Here is a 26,910-nt window from a genome sequence, read left to right as displayed (position 1 = left end):
CAAACTCCACCCAGAAAGGCCCCTGGACCGGGGTTTGAACCAAGGACTTGCTCGCTGAGAGGCAGCATCTCTACCAGTTGCGCCACCGTGCTGCCCTACATTGAGATCATTTAACAAAAAAAATTAACTTATTACACCAGATATATTATATTATATATATATTGTGCAACTTAGTTCGCTGTGGTGACCCCTAATGCAGGGAGCAGCCGAAAGAAAAAAAAAAAAACACCAGATATATTAAGCGACATCAATGCAAAAGTAAAAGTCTCAAGACATACATTTTATTAATTCAATTCAATTCAGTTTATTTCTATAGCACCAAGTCACAACAGAAGTCGTCTCAGGTCGCTGTACAAAAACATTCACATACATAAAAAAATCCAATTAGTAAAAGTTATCTAAGGAAGCAGCAGATTGAGGTGAATTGTCATTTCGTCGCACTCTCCCATCCTGAGCAAGCACAAAGAAAACATTCATTCTTTAATACTTTATCTTGTGCATTAGAGTTCAATAAAACCCATCCATCCATCCATCCATCCATTATCTTTTCCCCGCTTCTTCCTTATTGGGTCGCGGGGGTCACTGGTGTCCAGATCCAGCTATCACTGTGCGAGAGGCGGGGGACACCCTGGACAGGTCTCCAGTCCATCACAGGGACACATGGAGACCAACAAAACCACTCTCTCACTCACACCTAGGGACAATTTAGAGTTACCATCCATACATCCATTCATCCATCCATCCATCCATTTTCTTTTTACTCGCTTCTTCCATTTTGGGTCACGGGGGTCGCCGGTACCCATGTCCAGCAATCACTGTGCGAGGGGCAGGGTACACTCTGGACAGGTCGCAAGTCCATCACAGGAACACATAGAGACAAACGAGACAAACAACCATTCACTCTCTCACTCACACCTAGGACAATTTAGAGTTACCAATCAGCCTAACATACATGTTTTTGGTCTGTGGGAGGAAACCGAAGTACCGGAGAAAACCCATGCATGCACTGAGAGAACATGCAAACTCCACCCAGGAAGGCCCCCGGACTGTTTTTGACACCTTCTCTGGGATATGTGGAAAAACTTTACACCCATCACCACTCATCTCCCTGTTTGGGGTGGTCCCTGTGGATATGTTCTTCAGTAGGTACAAGAAGGATGTGATTTCTTTTGGCTCTCTTTTGGTCAGGAGTCTTGTTTTGTGCAATTGGAAGGACCCACACCCCCCAGCATATATACATTAGATAAGAGAGGTGATATATCACATTCATCTGGAAAAAAAAAGATATACCCTAAAGACAACAAAAAAGGTTGAATCATGTCATCTGGACTTTGTTTTTTTTGTTAAAAAGAAACGTTTCGCCCCTCATCCAAGAGGCTTCGTCAGTCTGAGGCCTAGCCATCTGGTATTACCCAGAAGCCACCCTGACTCTTGTGTTTCAAGCCTGCCTCAGATACCCCTGAAGTCTGGCCTTTTCACTAATGGTTTCAAAAACACAAAGTTTGTTTTCTCAGTCATCCAGGTATATAACAACAAAAAAGGTTGAATCATGTCATCTGGACTTCGTTTTTTTTGTTAAAAAGAAACGTTTCGCCCCTCATCCAAGAGACCCTAAAGAGTTCTGTTAAGAGATTTTTGTCAGGACTTGCAGGAGCAGATTTGACCCAATGGTGCAGGCAGGGACTCAGAGACTCAGCAGGTAAAAATAAATACTTTTAATCACAATGAATCAAAGAGCTGACACGGCAGCATAAACTTACAGTATGGTGTAAACAGGACAGAACTAAGACAGGATCAGAACAAAATAAGACCATACCCAATGACAAACCGACACTGAACAAGACTCACAGATAGACTTAAACACACAGAGAGACAGGGCATGATTACAAACAGCTGGACATGAGGCAAGGGTGATACTAAAGGGTAAATTAGGAGACACACCAGGGAGTACAGATAAAGGAGGCCTACCAGATGGCGCCATCCTTATAGTACTTTCAAGGTCGCCCCCTGGCATCTCCAAAAAAGCCTACCCTGAAAGACTTGGGTGGGAGGAGGGAGGAACTGCAAGGACAGAGGGCCCAAAGAAAACACTAGGGAAAAAAAATATCAGCATGACCAAAACCTGGGAACCAAACTAAACAATCAGGGAACACAAAAAATGTCTGGACAGTTAGGAAACCATTCCAAGAAAGGTTATAGTTCAGGTGGGCGGCTGGGAGGCCATCCAAAATGCTGGCGCGGCTAGAGCCTGGACGAGACATGGAGCCCAGACGAGGCATGGACCTGAGGCGATGAGAAGGACCAAGGCAATGCACTTGGACGAGGTGACAAACCAAGGTGGAATGATGGACTAAGGTGAGATGATGCTGCTGTGGGACCCTCTGGACAAAACGTGGACCCTTTGGACAAGACATAAACCCTGGATGAGATATAGACCCTGGATGAGACATGGAGACTTCGAGCAGCATGGATACCTCGAACAGCGTGGAGACCTTGAGGATGTAGAACACTCCTCAGCTGCCACAGGACCCTCAGGGATGCAGCTGCCATGAGATCCTCTGGGGATGCAGCTGCCCTGGAACCCTCTGGGATGCAGCTGCTGACATAGAAGCCACCCTGGGAGCTGCATGCGGCATGGACCCCACAGCAGGAGGTGGCATAGAGGAGCCCACCTGGACCCCCCCTGCCCCTCCCCCTGCAAAACTTTCCCCGGAGTTTCAGGTTCAGTCTGAGGAGAGCAGGATGGAGACTGGAGCCGAGAGGTGACAGGACTGATCTTTCTGGGAACTCTGTGCGGGAGTGAGGTGCCAGATTCCATCCTCACCAGGGTCCTGGAAGGCAAGGCGTCTGGATCAGCCCTCATGGAAGCAACAGAACAGGGTCCAGGAAATTCAGCCTTGCCAGGCCGAGTCAGATCAGTTGCTTGTGTCAGAGATGTTGGTGAAGTTCCCGTAGACCATCTCTGGGTTCGTTTTCTGCCACTCCAGCAGCGACGGTGGGAAAGGAGGGCAGGAATGAAACAGAGCTTCATACTCCAGCATCCATCCCGAATAGCCGAGCAGCCCAGGAGGTGCGGAGAAGCTTGGTTTGGATGCCTGGTGTTTCCCCCAGAGCTGAGACCATTTCTACTCTGAGGAACAGCTTCTACCCTGAGGTTGTTAGACTCATGAATATCTAACCAAGATAATCAGTGTGAAGAATCACATCCTGTTGCTACCGATCTGTTTCATGTTGCTGTGTTCATTCGTGCTCATCTGCTCACACAGTTTCGTGCTGCTTTTCGGCGTATTGTGTTTATTGTTTTTATGCTATTAGTGTCCTGATGCATGCTCAATAATCCAGGAAGAAAATCTAAAAAAAGTTAAATCTGGTTTTGAAGTTTTGAATGTCCAGAGGACCAGACTTAACTTTTTTAGATATGCTATTAGTGCTTAGTGTATGTTTAGGTGATGTTTTTCTTAGTTCATATCTTATCTTATTATTGTTTTTCTTTTCCACTTTATTGCTGGATGTAACTGGGACCTCATGTATATAGTTTTGTTCCACCACATGTACCACATGTGGTGTGAACGACAATAAAGAATCTCTGATTCTCTGACTCTACTCCTCCAGAACCAGGAGAGGCGAAGGCAGGACTTTGACCACCAGACAGTGGCGTCCTTGTGTTTGGACGGGTTCTGTCCAGAACCCGTCACACTGGATCACGGACTCCCCCATATGGCTGGTACAGACAGGTGAGCGAAGCTGAGGAGAACCTACCTGCTGGGTTCTGGATCAGGATCAGGACACGAGAAGACCATACCCAACAACGAACCGACACTGAACAAGACACACAGATAGACTTAAACACACAGACAAGACAGGGCATGATTACAAATAGCTGAACGTGAGACAAGGGTGAAACTGATCAGGTTAATTAGGAGACACACCAGGGAGTACAGATAAAGGAGGCCCACCAGATGGTGCCATCCTTACAATTTTGGGACACGTGAGAGCCTTTTATGTTATATGTCGAAAACTTTTCAGTGCCTGTTTGATCCGATGTGGAAGGCAATGGGTGGGGGTTGGTGTTTTTTTTTCTTTGTTCTCTGTTTTGGTGTTGTTGCTGTTAAAAAAAATACTTTGTTTAAAAAAAAAAATCCTCAGACACTGGAGACAGCCAGTCAAGATTAAAATCAACAGCAAAGACTATCTCATTGAAATGTAAATTTGTTAGGAAGTCCGTTAAAGACAGTAGAGCCTCAGAAGTTGCTGGGGAGGGGGGTGGGGGGTAACAGCCCACAACAGTTAAGGCCCTATTTACACGGACACGGTGGGGGGAAACATAGGTTTTTTCATATGTTAATTAGAGGAAAAGATCTGCGTTGACACGGTCGGATTTTGTGTTTACATGCATCCGGAGGAATCCCCCCACCCCACCCCACTGAATCTGCTGTAGTTACCATGCTGAGTCATTAGATGGCGCTGTGAATTTTGTACCTTCACCTAATGCGCATGCGTGCTGCCTCGGCCCGCTCTTTTCCTCTGGGCTAAAAGCTCAGCTAACATCTTAACAACAAGTTAAAGCTGGATTTTAGATAAGAGTCGACAGATTTGACGCCAAGTGGGACTACTTCATCTAACAGCTCCACACCGGTCGCTGAGTGGACCAGAACCGAGTCAACGATGTCGGACTTTACTCAGTGATAATCAGTAGCTGATTTACAGCAGGTAAATCAATGTTCTAAATAATGTTTGCTTGTGTTTACTTCGGTTACAAAACAACCAACTGAGTTTTTATTTTTTCCTGAAAGAAGAAGAAGCTGTCCTTCCACCAGGCGGACCGGTTCTGAACGAGGCTCGGCCCAGGTGCAGTGCAGGAGAACGTGGAAAAGAGAGAGATGTTGGATGAACTATTTATTTAAAATTCCCCTCAGTTCTTTTATTCAATCCATTCAATGTTTTAAGCTGCATTAATCAAAGGAGTGACAACCTGAACGAGCCAGATGAACAACGTGGGACCAGTATTATCCAGGATGAAAACAGAGCAGAGTCCAGTTCATTAATGCAGTTTACAGTTAACTTGTTTTAATAGTGTTGTAAGTGTCACCACAATGATTGATTTATGTTTTAAACGGGTTCATATTTGTTTTCAGTAGTTAGAATATTTTTGTTTTTAGTTTGTTTAGTTCACGCTGTGAAATATGTTTTATTTTGTATAAGATGCATTTATTCTGTCATGAAGGACTGTTTTTTGGTTGCACTGTTATCGCGAGCTTTGTGTGAATGGAAGAGAGTGGCGAGATCTTTTGAGCTCGACACACACATTTACCTGAAGCTACATGCACTTACCTGAGGACACGAGAGGCGTGCAGCAGCCTCGATAGTTTGCTAACTGTAAAGGTATTTATAACTGTTGTGATACATTGTGTTGTGTAATGCTTTGTCATTCATGCCACTAGGTGGCGCTGCAGGATAAGAAGTGAAGATGAGAAGGGTAGAAAGAGTGAGGAGGATGATAATGGTGAAGAAGCCTGATGAAAACGTTTTTTTTTCTCTCTTCCTGCTGAATTAGCCTGGCTGCTAACGTCCATCCACCGCCTTTGTTTTTGCCTTGCCCAGGAGAACCTACTCTACCATTCAACATGTGGATGCGTATGTTCAACAATTATTTGCTGGTGATTAATGCAACAGGGAATGCTTGGCCTGATGCACGAAAGAGAGCAACATTACTACACTGCTTGGGAGCCGAAGGACAACGAACTTTCTACTCTTTAACAAACACAGGTGACACGTTTTCTTCTGCTATTGATGCTCTGGAAAAACACTTTTCGCCTAAAGTCAACATTGTTGTAGAAAGGCATGCTTTCAGAAAGCCAACACAAGCACCACATGAGACAGTTGAGCAGTATGTGACTGCCTTACGTGACCTGGCTTCAAAATGTGACTTTGATGATAAGACAGAGGAAATGATCCGTGATCAACTAGTCGAACACATCTTCAACTCTAGAGTACGAGAGAGACTCCTGCTTGAACCTGATTTGACATTAGATAAAGCTGTTACTCTTGCAGCACAAATGGAATCAGCAGCTTACCAAGCTAAAGCACTAACAGCTAACAGCGACAGACATGTCCAAGTTATACAGCCTCGTTCATACTCAGCTACAAAGAATAGTAAATCTGTTCTTCGACCTGTCAAGTCACCTCCTGCTGCATCAACCTCTACTAAAAGCTGCTTTAGGTGTGGTTCAAACAAACACCTTGCTAACTCTCACCAGTGTCCAGCTGCTAAAGCTACATGTAACCTCAGCCAAAAAGTTGGTCACTTTGCTCGTGTCTGCTGCTCATCTAAAACAAGACAAGTCCGTGAAGTTCAGTTACCAAATCTGACTGTGTTATATTTGAGAGACACTTTGCATGCATCAAAAACCCTACAGTGTGATATTGAATTAAGCACGCCTACTTCACCTACCAAGACTTTGCGACTCACTGTCGATATAGGCTCTGCAGTTTCCATCCTGCCTCAACAAATCTACAAAGAACACTTCAGTGAAACACCACTATGCCCTCCTGACCTCCGTCTAGTTACTTATACAAAGAAAACAATCCCTGTAATAGGATGTTTACAAGTTGAAGCAAGTAGAGGAACTATTACCACACCAGCTACCCTTTTTGTTGTAAAACAGGGAACTCCTCTTCTTGGCCGAGACTTGATGGAAGCACTGCACATCTGCATCACTGGAAATGCTGTTCTTCCACCAAGTACTGCCCCTGCTACTCCTGTGATGACAACAGACACATCACCTGCATCGCTCACCTCTGCTGCTCCTGATATAGGCTGTGTGAAATCCTTTGTTCATAAAGTAAAACTAGATCCTACAGTCAAACCTGTAAGACAGAAGCTTAGACGCCTTCCCTTTGCAGTGAGAGCTCCAGTTTCAGCAGAACTGAAACGCCTCCTGAAAGCTGGAGTCATTGAACAAATCGATGCATCACCATGGGTTTCACCTATCGTAGTAACAGGACGTAAAACAAGAGGAATACGATTATGTGCTGACTTCTGTGAACCAAACAAAGCTGTTATCACAGACTGCTATCCTCTACCACATGTGGATGAGTTGTTTGTCAGTTTAGAAGGTGCCACAGTGTTTTCTACAATCGACCTGGCCAGTGCATATGCATATACAATGCAGCTGCCTCTGCATGAAGATAGCAGAGATTTATCTGCATTCATTACACATGAAGGTCTTTTCAGATTTTGCAGAGTTCCTTATGGACTCGCCTCCGCTCCCTCAGCTTTTCAAAAAATGATGGCTGAGATTCTCCAAGATCTTCCAGGTGTCCAGAATTACCTGGATGACCTCATCATCTATGGTAAAACTCCTGCTGAGCATGACAGCAACCTGAAAGCAGTCCTCCAAAAGCTCAAAACTGCTGGCCTTGTGCTAAATGAAAACAAATGTCATTTCAGAAAGGCATCATTACGTTTTGTGGGTCATGTCATAACAGCAGATGGCATTCTCCCAGACAAAGAGCATGTCGATGCTGTTTTGAATGCTCCTCCACCTACTGATGCTGCTGCATTGAGATCCTTTCTGGGGTTGGTGTCTTGGTACTCCAAGTTCTTGCCCAATTTTGCAACTATAGTGGCTCCAATGCGTTCTTGTGGAAGTACAACAAGCAACTGTGCATGGACTACAGAAGCACAGACGAGCTTTGAAGAAATTAAGCAGCTTCTGGTGAACAGCCCTGCTCTTGCGCTGTTTAATCCAAACCTACGCATTGTGATATCCACTGATGCCAGTGATTACGGACTAGGTGCTGTCTTTGCCCAAGTTCAGTCTGATGGAACAGAGAAGCCTGTGGCCTTCGCTTCCCGCACACTTTCTGTGACCGAACAAAAGTATTCTACCGTCGAGAAGGAGACGCTAGCATGTGTGTGGGCTACAGAGAAATGGAGAACATATTATGGGGTTGACGCTTCATCCTCCGAACGGACCATCAAGCTCTGACCACACTTCTGAGAACAAAAGGAATGAATAGAGCTGGAGTGCGCATTGCACGATGGTCAGCTCGCCTGCTGTGTTTTGATTATGATGTCATCTACCGACCGGGTTCTCAAAACTACACAGCGGATTACCTCTCACGTCTGCCTCTGCCTGTGACTTCAGATTCTGTACCAGATGTGGATCCAGAAATGGTGGCTCAGATTTCTGCTACTCTGTCTGCACTTCCTGTTTCTGACTTTGATTCAGCTTGCTCCTCATGCCCTGAACTAACAGATCTGCATGTACAAATGGAAAAAGGATGGCCTGCTTCCATTAAATCAGTCAGTGATACACTTGCTCCTTACTACAAGATCAGAGACGAACTCTCCACCTACAGTAACTACATTCTCAGAGGTACGAGACTCATCGCACCACCTTCTGTCAGACATACACTGATTACACTAGCATATGAAAGCCATCAAGGAATCGTAACAGCGCTTGAGAGACCTCTACTGGTGGCCAAAAATGGACTCACAAGTTCAGGATGCCATAACATCATGTGTCATGTGTCAGTCCAATGACAAAACTGCCCAAACACGCCCTGCTCCACTTCAGCCGGTACCGCTGCCCGATGGACCATGGAAAAAGCTTGGAGTTGATATTGTAGGACCATTTGACACAGCTATTCCTTCTTGCAGATTTACCATTTCATTGACTGATTACTATTCTAAATGGCCTGAACTTGCTTTCTCACATACTGTCACTACGAACAATGTTATTAAATTTTTATCATCTGTTTTCAGTCGTCATGGTAACCCTGAGAACATTTTGACAGACAATGGCACTCAGTTTACATCAGAAGCCTTCGCATCATTCCTCCAGAATAGAGGAATATCTCACGCTAGAACATCTGTCTACTATCCAGCTGCCAACGGAGCCATTGAAAGGTTTCATCGTGCCCTCCACACCTGCATTCAAACTGCAATCCAACAGTCTACACCATGGAAAGACACTGTGTCAGAATGGCTTCAAGTATACCGTGCAACGCCTCATGCAACTACCTCCACCTCTCCGCATGAACTTCTCTTTGGCAGGAAGATGCGCACTAAACTGAACATACTCCCTTTGCCTCTTGTCACATCTCCACTGCATGACAGGGCACAACGTGAAGTTCTGAAAAATCAAAACAAAATGAAACGTTACACTGATGCCAAACGCAGTGCAAGGGTGCCTTCATTCCGGTTAGGAGAGAGGGTGAGGATACGGAATCCTTTACATGTTCCAAAAGGTCACCCTAGGTTTACCTCTCCTGCAACTATCAAAAAGGTTAAAGGTAAACACACCTTCATGCTGAGTGACGGAAGGAATTGGAATGCATCCCACCTGGCACGCTGTGCTCCAGTTGCTGGACAGGACTTTACTGCTAGAGGACTGGAAAAGGCCCAGCCTGATCCACTTCCTATTAGGAAGCTTCCACGTGCAAAATATAAACCCAGTTGGCACAGAGACTTTGTCATGTCATAAACGTTATGCAGAAATGTAACTGTTACCTAAGGTTATAGAAGGGTTGACAAAAGGTTATTACAGCTACTGGTTTGCTAAAGTCTTCTTTAAGTATTAACATGGGTAATTTGTTTTATTACAGGAATAATTTTCAAGGAACGTTTAGTTAAATTTACAGGTTTACTTAATCGTTATTAGTACCTTTGGTTTACAATTCTGTTGCTAGAAATATGTACATAATTTTCAAATGCATTTTCTAATGGTTTAGCCTCTTTAAAAAATTCTGTTCAAGTATTCTTTGGAGGAAGTTTAAACCTTAAGAAGGGAGGAGATGTTGTGTTGTGTAATGCTTTGTCATTCATGCCACTAGGTGGAGCTGCAGGATAAGAAGTGAAGATGAGAAGGGTAGAAAGAGTGAGGATGAGTCTGATGTGCTACGTTAAATAAATGCACTGAGTTCAACAAGAACTTGTTTTAATTTGTCACACCACTACACATTGTGCATCTGTCAATTATGGTGTTCTGATGTTTTATATGCTTATTTAGAATGCACAAGATGAGAAACATTCGCTTAGGACTTCTTTAATGACGAGCGGCCATGAGGTATTTCTTTGTTAAAGCATGTTTTACTCGTCGCTCAGTACTGTACCTGAAGCCTTTTGTTTTACTTCTGTACTTTCTGTCTTGTTTCTGTAGTTTTCACAGCATTCATTAAAGCGCCCGTTTCAAATAAAGAAGCCGTGCCCGCGTGTCGTCATTGAGAAGTTACAAGTGTGTTCAGTTTAATTATCAGTGTTTGTGTGACATACAGTTTGTGGTGTTGAATAAATAAAAAAAGTAAAAATTAAACCTGCAGCATGGTGGCGCAACTGGTAGAGCTGCTGCCTCTCAGCGAGCAGGTCCTTGGTTCAAACCCCGGTCCAGGGGCCTTTCTGGGTGGAGTTTGCATGTTCTCTCCGTGCATGCGTGGGTTTTCTCCGGGTGCTCCGGTTTCCTCCCACAGACCAAAAACATGCATGTTAGGCTGATTGGTAACTCTAAATTGTCCCTAGGTGTGAGTGAGAAAGTGAATTGTTGTTTGTCTCGTGTGTCTCTATGTGGCCCTGTGATGGCCTGGAGACCTGTTCAGGGTGTACCCCGCCCCTCGCACTGTGATTGCTGGACATGGGCACCGGCGAATCCCGTGACCCAAAATGGAATAAGCAGGTAAAGATAATGGATGAAAATTAAACCTGATATCTTCATTTTCAACTTTAGTAACACGCAATATGTTTAGCATCATTTTAATCACATAATTTGAATTACATAATGTCCAGATAGCTTCATTATATATCTCAAACTTAAGATAAATACTGTTTATTATTATTAAACTGTTATTATTTAGCACATGTAGTACGTTACAGTGCAGCGCGACGTGTGTGCGTGCCTCGTTCTAAAAACACAATATTAGAACTGGATCCAACTGTGTCTCTTCCAACACAGATGTCGGTCACAGCACCTGGAATCTGACGTGGATTAACTATGAGATTAAATATATATTCCATCAGTCGTAGTTCAGAAAGCACCGTGTCCATGTTGATAGAAATATGTCGTCTGTCCGCGCGTGCGTGTGCGCATGTGGTTTAACACAAAGCCTCAGCGGGAGATGTTTATGTTGTCAGCGGATGGTCAGAGAAAAACCTCCACTCTGGAAGGTGGGTTGAGAAACCTCCAGATTCAAAGAGGGGGGCCACTGGTGTCGTGTAAATGAACAGCAGAACCGCAGAGAGAAAGCTGCGGATGCACTCAAAACACGCGCCGTGTAAACGGCCCCTTAATGTCTGGTCTCCATGCAAGTTAATGTTTATTGCCAAGATTTCAAAATGATTAGGGATTGTTTTAGGATTCAAGGATTCAAGGTTCTTTATTTGTCATACACTCCATATGTGGTACGCGCGAGTGGGGGGGTGGGGTTCCACGGGTCCTCCCCCAGAAAATTTGGAACAAAAGTGATGCCATTTTCTGCATTTTGTGTATTTTAACTGGTTGTTAAGCATCTGTAAACATTTGACTAAATTTTTTAAAAACAGCTCTCTCATGTAAACGAGTCCTCGAGGCTCAATGAGACTAACAACCTGTATAAATAAAGGTTGAATTGAAATTACTATTTTAGAGCGCAACAACAATTAACAAGCCTGTGTGTGAATGCAGCTCAGATTCTGTCAAGCGTTCTAAAGCCCCCAGTATTCTCCCGTGTCCTGTCAGTACGCGCACGCGTTCGTAAAAATTGAGCTTTGCACGGACATGCCCTATGGGCGTCCGCTTCGGCTCTAATCCAGTACGCGCAGACCTACGCAGGACTGACATACGTGGGAATATACAGGGGCTTAGATATTCATGAGTCTAACTGCTTCAGGGTAGAAGCTGTTCCTCTGTCCTGGCCATGGAACACTAGATCAGCTCTTTACCCTCACTAGGGTCCTCAAGGGTTCATGGGAGTTTACCCATCCAGTCTAGTTTTGTGGACTTGGGGAAGGCTTTTGACTGTGTTTCGCAAGGTACACTGTAGGGGGTGCTCTGTGAGTATGGGATTGGAGACCCGTTGCTACTGGCTGTTTGGTCCCTATACAAGCGGTGCGAGTTTGGTTTGCATTGGCGGTAGTAAGTCGGACCCCTTCAGGGTGGGAGTTGGCTCCGCCAGGATTGCCTGTTGTCACTAATTCTGTTCATAACTTTTATGGACAGAATTTCTTGGTACAGCCAGGAGGCGGCGGGAGTCTGATTCAGTGGCCTTAGGATTCCTTCTCTGTTGTAGCATCCATCCTTCCAAGAAACTTAAGATAAATGTCCTCAGAGACACTAAGTCTACTCTACCCCCTCCTTTTCTGCTAATCTGGGACAGATACTGGCATCCTGCTCTGACACAGGGAGTTTCTTTGTTAACCTTCTGTGTGTGTGTTAAAATCTACAGTTGGGACCACCCTGACATGTTACATGATTCTAGACCCCCTTCGTGTAATTCACCTTCTATGTTGAGTCACCAGACTTTGAGACTCCTGAAGAAGGGTCTTGATCAAAGAGCTTCACTTGGCCTTATCAACAGAGACTGGTTGCCATGACAGTAAAGGAAGTTAACCCCCAAGCTGAAGTTCCGATTCAAAGAAACACATTTCGTTTGTATCAGCATGGTGTCACACATCCTTAACATTATCATCTCTGAAGAGCTTTGAGAACGGAGATTTTAATTACATTAATTATACAGTGGGATACTCCTACTGTAAGAAGCCCTCTGATTGGTTAAAAGTTAAGGGGCCCGTCTTCCTGATGCCAGGTATACTGAACACCAAGGGAGTTGCAAGACTGCAGCCAATGAGAAAAGTTGGCTTTGGATCATCAGCTGAGCTGAGCAGATGGAATGAGTGGTTGTGGAGAGTTGATGAGACTCTCTGAGAAACAACAGCCATATGATGGAAGACGTGTCCAGCTGAGAAATGGTGGACATCCTGAAAAATCTCAAACACCCTGGAGCTAAAGGTACAAGCTGAACAAACCGCAGCCCTGAGAAACGACATCCTTCTTGGGACAGCGGGACACCGGCTTCCTTCATGCAGCCGCTGTGGTAATGAGAGATGAACATCTTCCTTCTGATGAGAGGACCATGAAACAGTGCCAACTAAGTTTGTTTAGATAACTTAATTCATGAATCCGAGATAAACTTATCTAAATTTTAATGTTAAGAGCTAGACTTTAGTCTAAATTGAATCAAATTTCCTTTTCAAAGTCCTCAGATTTATGCCATTTACTTTCTAAAATAATATTATTGGTTCATATTCACATTCAACATTTACCATAATTTCCATGTCATAATTCAAACTGAAAATAAACATTACAGAACTGTATTTAAATTACGGATTCTTTGTGTTTTTTTTGAGGGACAGGAATTAAGTTTGCTACAAGAACTCATGGTTTATATATGTTTGAGATGAGGCCGGTCCAGAGTAAATGCCAGTTAAAGGGCAAGAGTTTGACCGGACCAGAAGTCCAATATCCTGTACACGTATTCCCCTACACTGTTATTTGCAGATAATGTGGTCTTGCTGACATCATCGTGCAGGGATCTTTGGCTCTCACTGGAGTGGTTCACAGCCACATGTGAAGTGGCTGGAATGAGAATCAGCACCTCTAAATCGGAGGCCATGGTCAGCTGGAAAAGGGGAGATTATTCTGTTCAGGTCAAGGGTGAGGTTTTGCCTCAAGTGGAGGAGTTCAAGTATTTCTGGATTTTGTTCACGAGCAAGGAAAGAATGGAGCGTGAGACTGACAGATGGATTGGTGCAACATCTGCAGTATTGTGGACTCTGTGCAAGTCCATTGTGGTGAAGAGGGAGCTGAGCTGTAAGGCGAAGCTCTCTGCTTACTTGTCAGTCTACGTTCCTTCCCTCACTTATGGCCATTTACTCTGGGTACGTGAGTAGTGACTGAAAGAGCAAGATCTCGGATACAGGTGGTTGAAATGAGTTTCCTCCGCAGGGTAGCTGGACTCTCCCTTAGAAATGGGGTGAAAAGTTCAGTTATCCAGGAGAGACTCAGAGTAGAACTGCTGCTCCTCCACATCGAGAGAAGCCAGTTGAGGTTGTTCGGGCATCTGGTAAAGGTGCCCCCTGGACGCTTCCTTAGGGAGGTGTTTCAGGCATGTCTGACTGAGAGGAGACCCCGGGGAAGACCCAGGACACACTGGAGAGACTGTGTCTCTTAGGTGACCTGGGAACTCCTTGGAGTGCTCCCAGAAGAACTAGAAGAGGTGGCTGTGGAAAGAGATGTCTGGGTCTCCCTGCTCAAGCTGCTGCCCCCTTGACCCAACTTCTGAACAAGTGGAAGATAATGGATGGATGGATGGATCTTTTTTTCTCCTTGGTTAAGGGATGTTCATTGTTTGTAGTTCTACTGTACTGTGTTATACAAAACTGCTTTAAAAAAATTAAAATAAAAGAGTGAAACTTACCCTGGGAAGTGGCTCCAGCAGGAAACCAAGAGCCAGTGTTACGATCATCGCCATCATGGCTGAAATCAGCCCTGCAATCTGTATTTAAAGTCAAGGTAAAGTTTTATTTAAAGAAGAACTGTATGTAAATAAGAAGAAATGGAATTATGGAACAGATAGTCTAAAAATTTGACACACTTTAGATAGTTAGATTTCTTTTCTGACCTGTGTCTTGCCTCCCGAGCTCTCCTGCACTGCAGTCCTGGAGAGTGCCGTGCTGGCTGCAAACGACCTGAAGCTCGCTCCAAACATATTGCTAACTCCAAATGCAATAAGCTCCTGAGACAAATACCAAGAAGAAAAATCACACCACAGCATGATGCTGCATCACATTTCACATTTGGAATGGTGTGTTTAGGATGATGAGCAGTGTTGTTTGCCGTGTTCCAACATGGCTTATGACAAACTGCAAACAAAACTTCTTATGGTGTTTTACTCCACTCTTCCACAAAGATCAGATTGGTGGAGGACAGTAATAATTTTTCTGTGGACAAATTGTCCCACACAAGCTGTGGATTTTTACAGCTCTTTCAGGGTTACGGTGGTCTCTGGGCTGTTTCTTGGATTAATGCTCTACTTTCCTGGTCTGTCACTTTAGGTGGACAACCAAATGCTAGATTACAGTTGTGCCAGACTCTTTTCAGATGATGTATTGAGCAGAGCTTGTAGGTTCCATGATCTTTGTGATACTGTTAGATTACTGATACTTTTAAACATCTGAAGCCTTCAAAAAACGTAAGGATTTATTCTGAGACTGTATTTCACACAAGTGGACTCTAGTTACTAAACATGTGACTTCTGAAGGCAAGTGGATGAACTAGGTTTTACTTAGGGTTTTAAGAGTAAAGGGGGTGGTGGGTACAAACATGGACCACTCTTCTCAGATTTTTATTTGTGAACAAAAAAAAAAAAAAGAAAGGAAATCATGTATAATTTTATGCCCATTTCCTTATTATGAGCTACTTTTTGTTGGTTCATAACATAAAATTCCAGTAAAATACTTCACATTTGGCTGTCATGCGACAACATGGAAAATTTCAAGGATTCAGGGAAATTTCAAAGAAAGCACCACATCTCTCTGTAAATGAAAAGTTATTTTATTTTTGTCTAGGGAGTGGTGACACAGAGGTCTGATAAGGTGGGTCTGTGATTGGAAGATCGCTGGTTCAACTCCCGGTACCAACAACATCAAAATGTGGTTGGGATAGGTGAAGCACCCACACCTGCCTCCACCCCCATTTGCCCTACCCTGGGCCCTTGCACAAGACCCCTACCCCCACCATCTACTCCCCTGGATACCCTAGATAGCATCTCTCTGCTCCACACAGATGGCTGTGATAGCTCGGTGGTCTGTGGTTACGTGAGCAAGAGCATCCGGTGTAAAAATAATTGCCAAATCTTCATGCAACAGCTGAAAGAAAGCAAGAAAAAAATAGAGCTTTCTGTATGACCCACTTTATTCATGTAACATATTCCAGTGCGCACCGGGCGGTGCCCTGTCCCACCTTGGATACTCAGACCACATCTCTGTAATGCTGATTCCAGCTTACAGAGCGCTCACCAAGCACACCAAACCTGAACTGAAACAGGTAAAAACCTGGCCAGAAGGATCCATCTGTGATCTGAGCATGAGCATGCATCAGGATATCCATCTCTGCTCTTCAGGACTGTTTTGAGTGCATTGGCTGGGACATGTTTAAGGAGGTTACAACATACGATGATCTCACAGATCTAGAAGAGTACACAACTTCAGTGACCTGCTACATCAGCTGATACATTAATGATGTCACCACCACTAGAACCATCACTACCAGATCCAACCAGAAGCTGTGGATGACTCCAGAGGTATGTGCACTGCTGAGGGCCCGAGACTCCATTTTCAAAGCAGGTGACCAGTCGGATCTGAGAACAGTGAGGGCTAAGCTGTCCCGGGAAATCGGAGAAGCATAGCACATGCACGGCCAAAACATTCACAGCCACTTCCAGAACAATGGTGACACACAGCACATGTGGCAGGGCATCCAGGCCATCACCAACTACAGGGCTACACCACCTGTCTATGACAGTGATGGGTCCCTTCCAGACACACTGAATGACTTATATGCTTGGTTCAAGGTGCAGAACAACATGGTGGTGAGGAAGACCACCCAACCTCGCAACGACCAGGCAATTCATCTGATTGCAGTGGATGTGAGGAAAACTCTATGCAAAGTCAAACCACGGAAAGCTGCCAAACCAGACAACATTCCTGGCAGAGTACTCAGAGAATGTGCAGACCAGTTGGTAGGTGTTCTCACAGACATCGTTAACATATCCTTGAGCAGTGTCATCGTTCCACCATGCTTCAAGACAACCACCATCATTCCTGTGCCAAAGAAGTTGTCAGTGTCATGCTTCAATGACTATCGTCCTGTAGTTCTCACCCCTATTACCATGAAGTGCTTCAAGAGACTCATCATGCAGCACATCAAGACCTTGCTGCCTCCCATCATGGACCCACTGCAGTTTGCGTACTGTCCTAACCGCTCAACAGATGATGCCATAACCACTACACATCACTTGGCTTCCACACACTTGGACAGAAAAAACACTTACGTTAGGATGCTGTTCATAGACTTTAGCTCAGCATTCAACACCATCTTTCCTCAGCATCTGATGGAAATGCTGAGCACAATGGGCCTGTCCACTTCTCTCTTCATCTGGATCCTGGAATTCCTGACTGGGAGACCTCATCCATCCAGATCGGAAAGAACACCTCCAGCACCACCACACCGAGCACTGGAGCTCCCCAGGGCTTTGTGCTCAGCCCACTGCTGTTTACTCTGCATATTCCTGACTAAACAGCAATGCACAGCTCAAATTCCATCATCAAGTTTGGAGATGACACAAATGTGTTGGGACTTATCAGCAATAACAATGAGTCAGCATACATGGAGGAAGTGCAACGGCTAACGGACTGGTACAAAGTCAACAACCTGTCTCTGAATTTTGACAAAACCAAAGAGATGGTCATTGATTTTAGGAAAACACCAAGGGACCACTCCTCACTGAACATCAACAGGTCCTCCGTGGAAATCGTCAAGAACACCTAATTCCTTGGCGTTCACCTGGCGGAGGATCTCACCTGGACCCTTAACTCCTGCACCATTGCCAAGAAAGCTCAGCATCATCTATACTTTCTGAGGAGACTGAAGAAAGCTTATCTGCCACCTCCCATCCTCATCACCTTCTACAGAGGAACCACTGATAGCATCATGAGCAGCTGCATCACTGTCTAGTTAGGGAAATGCACTGCATCGGATCGCAAAACTCTCCAGCAAATTGTTAAGACAGCTGAAAAGATCATAGGGGTCTCTCTTCCATCTCTCATGGACATTTTCTACAACCGCTGCATCTGGAAACCCCTCTTGTGGAGAACCTGTCTCACCAATCACATTGACTTTTTACTCTCCTGCACTCTGGGAGAAGGTACTGCAGCATTTGGTTCAACACAACCAGTCTGTGTAACAGCTTGATTCCACAAGCCATCAGACTCCTCAACTGTGGATTCTGACACACACACGCGCACACACGCGCACGCACGCGCGCGCGCATGCACGCACACACACGACCTAAATACACACAACTACTGTGTTGTACTGTTTGTGACTTCTTTTTACTTGCACGTTTTTGCAATCTGCTCAAGTTTTGCGTTTTTGTACATTACACAGTTTATATCTCTGCTGCTATAAGAATAGAAAAACTATGCTGCAAACCACATATGTGAACATGTTTCTACCTCATGTACCACCTACACATGTACTAATAAACATCTGTCTCTAGTCTTGTCTCTTGTTTAGTGTGAAATGTTTACATTAGGTTAGATGTCTTTTTGCATTTATTATAGGTCTGTTTGTATTTATTGTACTGCTGAATTACTGTATCTGCACTGTGTGTTGTATTTTTATTTTTTATGTTTTTGCATGTTATGTTCTGTGTTGCACCATGATCCTGGAGGAGCGCTGTTTTGTTTCAATACTTGTATGTAGCAGAAATGACAATAAAATCTCTCTGACTTTGATATGACAGTGTACAGTCAACCTTCTAAAAAAGTTAAATCTGGTCCTCTGGACATTCAAAATGAATGTCCAGAGGACCAGATTTAAGTTTTTTTTATTTTTCTACCTGGATTATTGAGCATGCATCAGGATACAGTCAACCTTGACATAAATGCAATAGTCCTTAAAACTTCTTCCTTCATAATCAAGTTTATGATGATTGCTATTTTCATTGCTTACTATCAGTAACCAGTTAACTCAATTTTCTCTCTAGCGGCCAAACTAGAACGGTCATTTATCACATATAACTCACCTGGTTACCATCAATGATGTAATCATGTTTGATAGAGTAGACTTTGGCAACAGAGAAGGCAACTGCAAATCCCACAATAGCTATGGGGAAGGCCTCTACAGCACTCTCCTGGAAGACTTCCATACTGGGTGGAATGGGGGATTCATATCTAAAAAAATGAATTGTGTTTGATTGTTTGTACTTAAATCTTATCAATTGCAAATCAAATGAAATATAATATTTTAAAAAAAAAATCAAACTTACCCACTAACCATTTTGCCAACAACATCAACATTATACCTTTCTTCAAAGTTCAAGCTGTAAGAGACTCCACAAGCTATGATGGTCTGTAAATTACAAGACACATTGTTATGGAATTTTTGAAGGATAGAAAGGAACATAATCAGATTTTTAAAAGTAGGATAGCAATGCATAATACAGCACAGTACATACCAAGTATGTATCATGTAAGTACTATGTAAATTCAGTGTACCAAGTCACTTCATAATACAGACCAACCACGTAGGTGCCCTATAAGTACTAGTATGTGCTCAATATGTACCAGATAGACCCAGTAGGTACCATGCATAAACTAAGGAAGTAACATGTAGGTACTGAGTACATACTAGATTTGTATTCTGTATGTATCAAGTATAAACTCAATAAGTACCAAGTATTCAAAGATCTTTTTGTTTGTTTGTTTGATGATGTCAAAAGCTGGGTTGAAATTGTCTAAGGGCCATTTCTGGCACTTGGGTATTATCAAGTAGAAACATCTTCACAATCATAACACAAGATTAAAAAATACCACTGGCACTTCAAGGTATTTGCACTTTGAATCAAGCAAAATGTAAATATTCGAGTGGGACTCACAATTATAGCCTCAATGGGTATGGGAACTGGCAGCTTGGCTTTGTATCTGTCACTTAACTCCTTCACAATGAATACCACAACCATAATCACTATAGACATCACCAGGTCACAGATGTTGGTGGAGGTGATCTGGACAAAGATCTTTTCCAATGTCTGTCAAAATAGAACAAAATCACGTGTATTACTTAAAACATATTTCAGCTCTTAAAAACAAATAATGATTTGTTGTAAACCGTCAAAAGTATTTTCATTTGGGTTTTCTTAAGAATGTGCTGCAGTCTGTAAACCAATAAATCACTATAGCTGTAAACTTGTAAATGTATGAATCTTTCTTGATCTTTTACAATGAGCCAATGGAATTAAAACAAGTGTACCTCATTTACTAAAAATTACAAATTGGAATAAATTTTTGACCCAGAAACCTTTTGCTAGTGGCAAGTCAAAGGGTTGGATTAATTGCACATTATGCAATGCTACTAGTTACTGGCCATAATTATGTGCAATTCAAACTTTCTTAATTAGCATGAAACATCATGTTTAGGTGCCAGGAAAAAAGCTATAAATCTTGATCATCCATCCATCCATCCAGCCATCCAGCCATTCATCCATCCATCTTCTTACACTATAAATGGTCGGGTTGCAGGGCAAACAGATCTAAGAGGGAAACCCAGACAACCCTCTTCCTTGTGGCACTCTTGAGTTCCTCCTAGGGGATTCCAAGATGTTCACAGGCCAGAGAAGATATGTAATCCTTTTACTGAGTTCTGGGCCTGTCTTAAGGGTCTCTTCCCAGAGGGACATGCCTGAAGAACCTCCAAATGGAGATGTCTAGGACTCCTAGACAGGATTACTCCTAGATTAGGAGGCATCCTAATCAGATACCCAAACCACATCATTTGACTCTTTTTTTATACAGCGGAGTAGCTGCTCTAATCCAATTCCCCCATTTTGACAAAGCATCTCACCCTATTTTAAAGTTTACTCTCATCCACCCCTAGCACCCTTCCCCTAGTGAACTTTTTAACTAGCTCAGCGACCTTTGCCACAGAAATGGAATTGTCTTCCCATGAGTCTTCAGACCTCCTCAAAAGTGGGCATGGTGATTGAATCAAGGCAATCACTGAAATATTCTTTCCACCATCCAACATCTCCAGTCCAGGTAAGCAGCTTCCCCATTCAAAGCAAGCTCATCCTGGGAGGTGGCACGCTGTTCCTTTCTGAGTTGCTGGACGGTTTGCTAGAACAACCTTGAGGCAAACTGAAAATCCTTCTCCGTGGTCTCTGCAAATTTCTCACATGCTCAAGTTGCATTCCCAACAACAGAAATTCCAGACCCTCTGGCCATCCCATACCTGTCAGCTGTTTCAAAAGTCCTCTGTGACAGCCAGCCTTAAAGGGCTCCTTCTTCAGCTGTAAGGGTTCCATCACTGCTGATGCACACCAGTGGGTCCTTCACGTGCTGCTGTGACAAGAACCAATGACCTTCCAGAAGCCAGAAGCTCCTGAAATCTGCAATAGAGGTCTTGAATATAGCAAATTTAGATTCCAGGTCCCAGAAATCCCCTGGAACATGTGAAAACTTTCCCAGAGTTGTGAGTTGAAAAGCTCTTTGACAGGGTGCTCTGCCAGTTGTTGCCAGTTCACTCTCACTACTCATTTGTGGTTATCAGTTCTATTTGGTAGCTTTTCCTGCCACCTGACCCAACTCAGTACAAGGTGGTGATTAGTTGACAGTTCTGCCCCTCTCGTTACCTGGGTGATCAAGGCATATGGCTGCAAGTCTGATGATCCAATTACAATACCAATCATCAACTGTTAAACAAAGGTGGCCTGGTACCATGTACACTTATGTATCTCCCTATGCTCCAACATGTTGTTCATCATGTACAGCTCATTCCTAACAGAAATCCCACAATAGAACAGCCGTTGGGTTCAGATCAAGGATGCCATTCCTCCCAGTCACTCCTCTCCAGGGGTCTCATGTGCTAAGACTGCATACAAACAAAAATGTGGCAAATGCCCTTTTTCACGTGAAACTTCAGCTGTGTTAAGAATGAAACAACCATAGAAATGTATGCAGCCCCACACCAACTTCATGGCTGGCGTACGCATGTTTTCATGGTTACTGGTCCATTGGCGACACTGAGAGGTGATACTTGGAAACTGTTAATAATGTGAAAACAATTATTGTACACACTGGGCACACATGAGGAACAATTAATATAATTAATAGATGTATTATGTATACATGAATAATACATGTATTTACATATTAATACATGCAATACACTTGCTCTTTTCCATGGACTTTTCAGAGGAGCCCAGCTGAATAAACATTCTGTCATCATTTCAGGACTCTGAATTCATCTCTGGTCGTCCTCAGCACCGCCCAAGTGTGCATGGATCTCTCCAGAGGGAATGAATTGAGTAATTTTATCTGAACTCTGCAGTGCCTCTGTGTGTTTTCTCTGACTGCTCTCTGCCCTTGCGTTCCCCCCCACCCCCCACCCCACGCATAATGTTGGTGTCATTATCCTAATGCATGCTCAATAATCCAGGTAGAAAAATCTAAAAAAGTTAAATCTGGTCCTCTGTGTAAGACAACACTCCAGTAGACAATTACATGCCAGGGAGACAGAAAAGTGGGTGAAGAATTTATCTGACAGACAGCTCACCCAGCCAGAGACAGAGATTCTTGCCAGGGCACTGAATTTTGCAGTTGCACCAAGTAGAATTCCTCTGGTGGAGATGATCACAGCCACAGAATCAGCCATCCGTAACAACAAAATGAAAGAGGGTGAAGCAGAACAACTCAGAATCAACGTTTCATCCTGCCTCAGCAATGCCAAACCACCACCTTCCAACATCAGTAGAGAGGAGAGGGATGCACTCACCACTCTTAGCAAGGACAAAAACATCATCATTCTCCCAGCAGACAAAGGAAGGTGCACAGTGATTTTGAACCAGAAAGACTATCATGAGAAAGTTAAGACACTCCTTAGTGACTTAACCACTTGTGATCCTCTGAAAATAGATCCAGAAAGTGGTTACAAGAAGAAGTTGATAGATTGCCTGAAAATTTTGGAACAGGACAAAGCTATTGACTGTTTTATGTACCACAGACTGTACCCAGGGGAGGCTGTATGGTATACCTAAAATCTATAAACAAGGTGTACCTTTAAAACCCAATTGTTAGCATGATTAACTCTGTCACTTACAAAGTACAATGTTTCCAAATATCTGGCATCTGTACTCATCCCTTTAGTTGGCAGCTCAGAACACCACATACAGAACACCATGGACTTTGTGGATAAGGTGAGGGATGTCATCATGGAGACTGATGAAACAATGGTCTCTTTTGATGTCACATCACTCTTTACGTGCATTCCTGTTGATGATGCTGTAGAGGTGGTCAGTTTAAAATTAAAATTAGACACCACTCTGAGCAGTAGGACCACGCTTTCCACAGAACAACTGTGTCAACTCTTGAAACTGTGCCTGCGTCAACCTATTTCACATATGGGGGCCAATATTATAGGCCTTGACATCCTTTGCAGGGACACCACCAAGTCATTGGTTCAGGTATGTTGACGACACCTGGGTTAAAATCAAATCTCAGGAAGTCCAACATTTTACTGACCACATCAACTCTGTGGATAAATATATCAAGTTCACACGAGAAGATGTAAAACATGTCAGGTTGGCTTTCTTGGACTGTAAGGTCTCAGTCTCTGATAGAGGACATTTGTAAATTGAGGTGTACTTCAAACCCACCCACACAGACCAGTATTTGCAGTTTGACTCCCATCACCCTTTGGAGCACAAGTTAGTAGTAATCTGAACACTACCACAGAGCAGACAGTGTCCCCACTAACTCAGGAGCCAGGCAGAAGGAGAAATCCCACACAAAACAGGCTCTAGAGCAATGTGGATATCCTAACTGGGCCTTCCTGAAAGCAGAGAAAAAACCCAAACAGGACTCCAGTCAGCCATCAGGTGAAAAGGAGGAACCCAGACCCAGACCAGTGGTCATTCCGTATGTTGCAGGAGTATCAGAGAAACTGAGACGTTTATTTTCTAAGGTTCTGAACGAGGCTCGGGCCAGATGAATTTCAAGAGGACGTCGAAGAGAGATGTTGGATGAACTATTTATTTAAAATTCCCCTCAGTTATTTTATTCAATCCATTCAATATTTTAAGCTGCATTAATCAAAGGAGTGACTTCCTGAACGAGCCAGATGAACAACGTAGGACATCCATACCTGATAAAAACAAGAGTCCAGTTGTTCATTAACGTTGTTCATAGTGTGTTCAGTTTAATTATCAGTCTTAGTGTGACATACAGTTTGTGGTGTTGAACAAATAAATAAAAACTAAACCTGATGTCTTCATTTTCAACTTTAGTGTTCACGCTATATACCATACCATACCATACCAATTTATTTATATAGCACTTAAAACAGCAACAAGGCCAACCAAAGTGCTGTACAAAAGAACCAAACATGCACAGCAGACAGGAAAACATAAAATAGAAATACAGATACAAATAGCAGCAGAAGCTAACTAAAATGGCCATCTGAGTAGAGAACAGACCGGACCAAAACAAATCACACCGTGTTAAAGGCAAGCGAATAGAAGTGGGTCTTCAAGCAAGACTTAAAGACTGAGAGTGTGGGAGCCTGCCGGACACTCAGTGGCAACTGAGCTATATGTTTAGCATCATTTTAAATTTTAATTACATAATGTCCAGATAGCTTCATTTAGCTCAGAGCTTCATTATATCTCTCACACTAACATAAATACTGTTTATTATTATTAAACTTGTTATTTAGCACATTTATGTTATAGTGCAGTGCGACGTGTGCGCGTGCCACGTTCTATAAACCGCAACATTAGAACTGGATCAGATCGTGTCTCTTCCAACACAGATGTCGGTCACAGCACCTAGAATCTGACGTAGATTAACTATGAGATTTAAAATATATTCCATCAGTCGTAGTTCAGAAAGCAGTGTGTCTGCCGCCATGTTGATAGAAATATAGCGTCTGTCCACGCGTGCATGTGTGGTTTAACACAAAGCCTCAGCAGGAAATGTTTACATTATCAGCTGGGGGTCAGCGAAAAACTTCCACTCTGGAAGGTGGGTTCAGAAACCTCCAGATTCAAAGAGGGGGGCCACTGGTGTCGTGTAAATGATCAGCAGATCCGCAGAGAGAAAGCTGCGATGCACTCAAAATATACGCCGTGTAAACGGCCCCTTAGAATTGTCTCCAACTCACATTCCGTGAAGTTCCTCTTTTCTCGCATGCAGATATATTTTTTTCATTCAACCTTTATTTATATAGGTTCACAGGTATACAGACATGTTTTTTGATAGTGCAGATAGGAGATTCCTCAGGTGCAGGGCATATTTAAATCTATATGCATATTTAAATAAAGGCATGTCAAGGAAAGAGTCGGGTATGTTGATTAGGATGTACAAAAGAAGTGTGCCTGGATTCATGCGTATGCAGTTTCATACATCTGGATTTATTTGTGCATATTATGTTTTTTAAATTTAAGCATACCTCAAGTTTCAGTAAAAAAATTCACGTCTTTTAACACGAGGCCCTTGATGACTCCGTCATTGCCCACATGGGCAATTAAGTCAGAACAACAGAATCCCTAGATGGCACCATTTCCAGTACACCATCTAGAGACTCTAAGAGGACTGGGTAATCTGAACTAATGTTTGGCGTATAAGCACAAACAATAGTCTAAATCTTCCTTCATGCTGTTTAAAGCTGCTTGTTTACCAGGAAGTACTCCAATACCGAGGCACTCAGCCAGGGGCTTGAAAGCATCCCCACACCTGCCCGTTGTCCCTCTCCCTTGGCAAGTCCAAAGTAGAAAAGAATTCAGCTCCTCTCTAGGAGTTTTGTTACAGAGCCCAGGCTGTGTTTAGAAGTGAACCCAACTACTGTATATCTAGATGGTATTGCTTACACACAAACTCCAGCTCTTTACCTGCCAGAGAGGTGACATTCCCCTTCCCTAGAACAAGTCCATACCAGCAGGAGTTGGCATGGCCAGGGACTCTCCCTTTCCTGTTGCCATGACCTCAGTGATCCTCCTCACAGGTGGTGGGCCTACACGGAGGTGGCCTCCTGTCACTTTCTGGCTTGGCCTGTCTTTGACACCTGGTGCTCACCGAAGGGCCCCCACTTCAGACTTGACTCCAGGGGAGTGCCTAGATTTCCCTTTTCTATGCGAGGTATACTTACAAGTTAGATTTTTATTCATTTTGAATTGCTCATAGTTTGACCCCTCCCCGAGACCACTTTTCCATGAGAGACCCTGCCAGGGACTGATGTCCCAGACATAATGGTCACTAGGATCACATAGATCACAGTACTCATACATTTTCATCACATTAAAGTGTCAATTCTGCCCAAATGAATATTGATAGCAAAAATATGAATCCTCCTAAATCCTATATACTGTCAATGTTGCCTCTTCATACTCTGCACTTTGAGACAGATATCCAGTGGTGGTGCACAGCTAAATAAAAAGTTAGCTTCCCTAACCCATATTCCACGAACTAAAAAATTAGCTTCATAAAACAGGTAAAAAAAATTAGCGGAAGCTAATGACAAGCCGCTAACCGATAAGACGACTGTCACTAAGTATGCATCACGTCTTCATCTCCTTCCAGTTGAGGCTGCGACGACCAATCACATTTTGTCATGTGTACACATACATGTAGTATTCCAATAGCGTGTCTTCAGCTGCTGCTGCGTTGACCAATCACATTTTGTTAAGTGTACACGTATTAAGCCAATACAGGCAGGCTTGGGCAAGTTCCACAGACACAGTTGGAGAAGGCAAACGGTTAAAACATTTCTAGTTGCTATGTTGGTTAATTTCTAAATAGAAAAAAATATAAAATAGGGGAGGCAGGGGAAGACGTTGAGTTTCAAACTTTTCATTCTAATAATCACAGTTTAAAGTAGCCTATAGCCGAAATACCAGGAACAGATTATTTTTAAAGGGGCAGGACTGGAGGTCAGATCACTGTGTTTAAATAAAACCAAGACTTTAAGCAAACTGGAGAACAATGTTCCTGTGCTTTTATAGTGACCATGATAAAAAATTGGTCTTAATTGCATGCTTTTTTTAAAAATTAGTTTTTCAGATATATATATATATATATATATATATATATATATACATATATAT

General features: G+C 43.3%; 1 protein-coding gene across 1 annotated transcript in view; it reads right to left on the bottom strand.

The window, feature by feature from the left end:
• LOC119428562 (chloride anion exchanger-like) overlaps positions 1-26,910 on the bottom strand; it is a 94,919-nt gene that overhangs the window by 8,500 nt on the left and 59,509 nt on the right. The gene's annotated exons all lie outside the window — the stretch shown is intronic.

The sequence above is a fragment of the Nematolebias whitei genome, chromosome 22 (assembly GCF_014905685.2).
Source record: "Nematolebias whitei isolate Nwh7 chromosome 22, NemWhi1, whole genome shotgun sequence".
NCBI classification, from domain to species: Eukaryota; Metazoa; Chordata; class Actinopteri; order Cyprinodontiformes; family Rivulidae; genus Nematolebias; species Nematolebias whitei.
The sequence above is the reverse complement of the archived record's forward strand: the minus strand, read 5'-3'. Positions and strand labels throughout refer to the sequence as shown.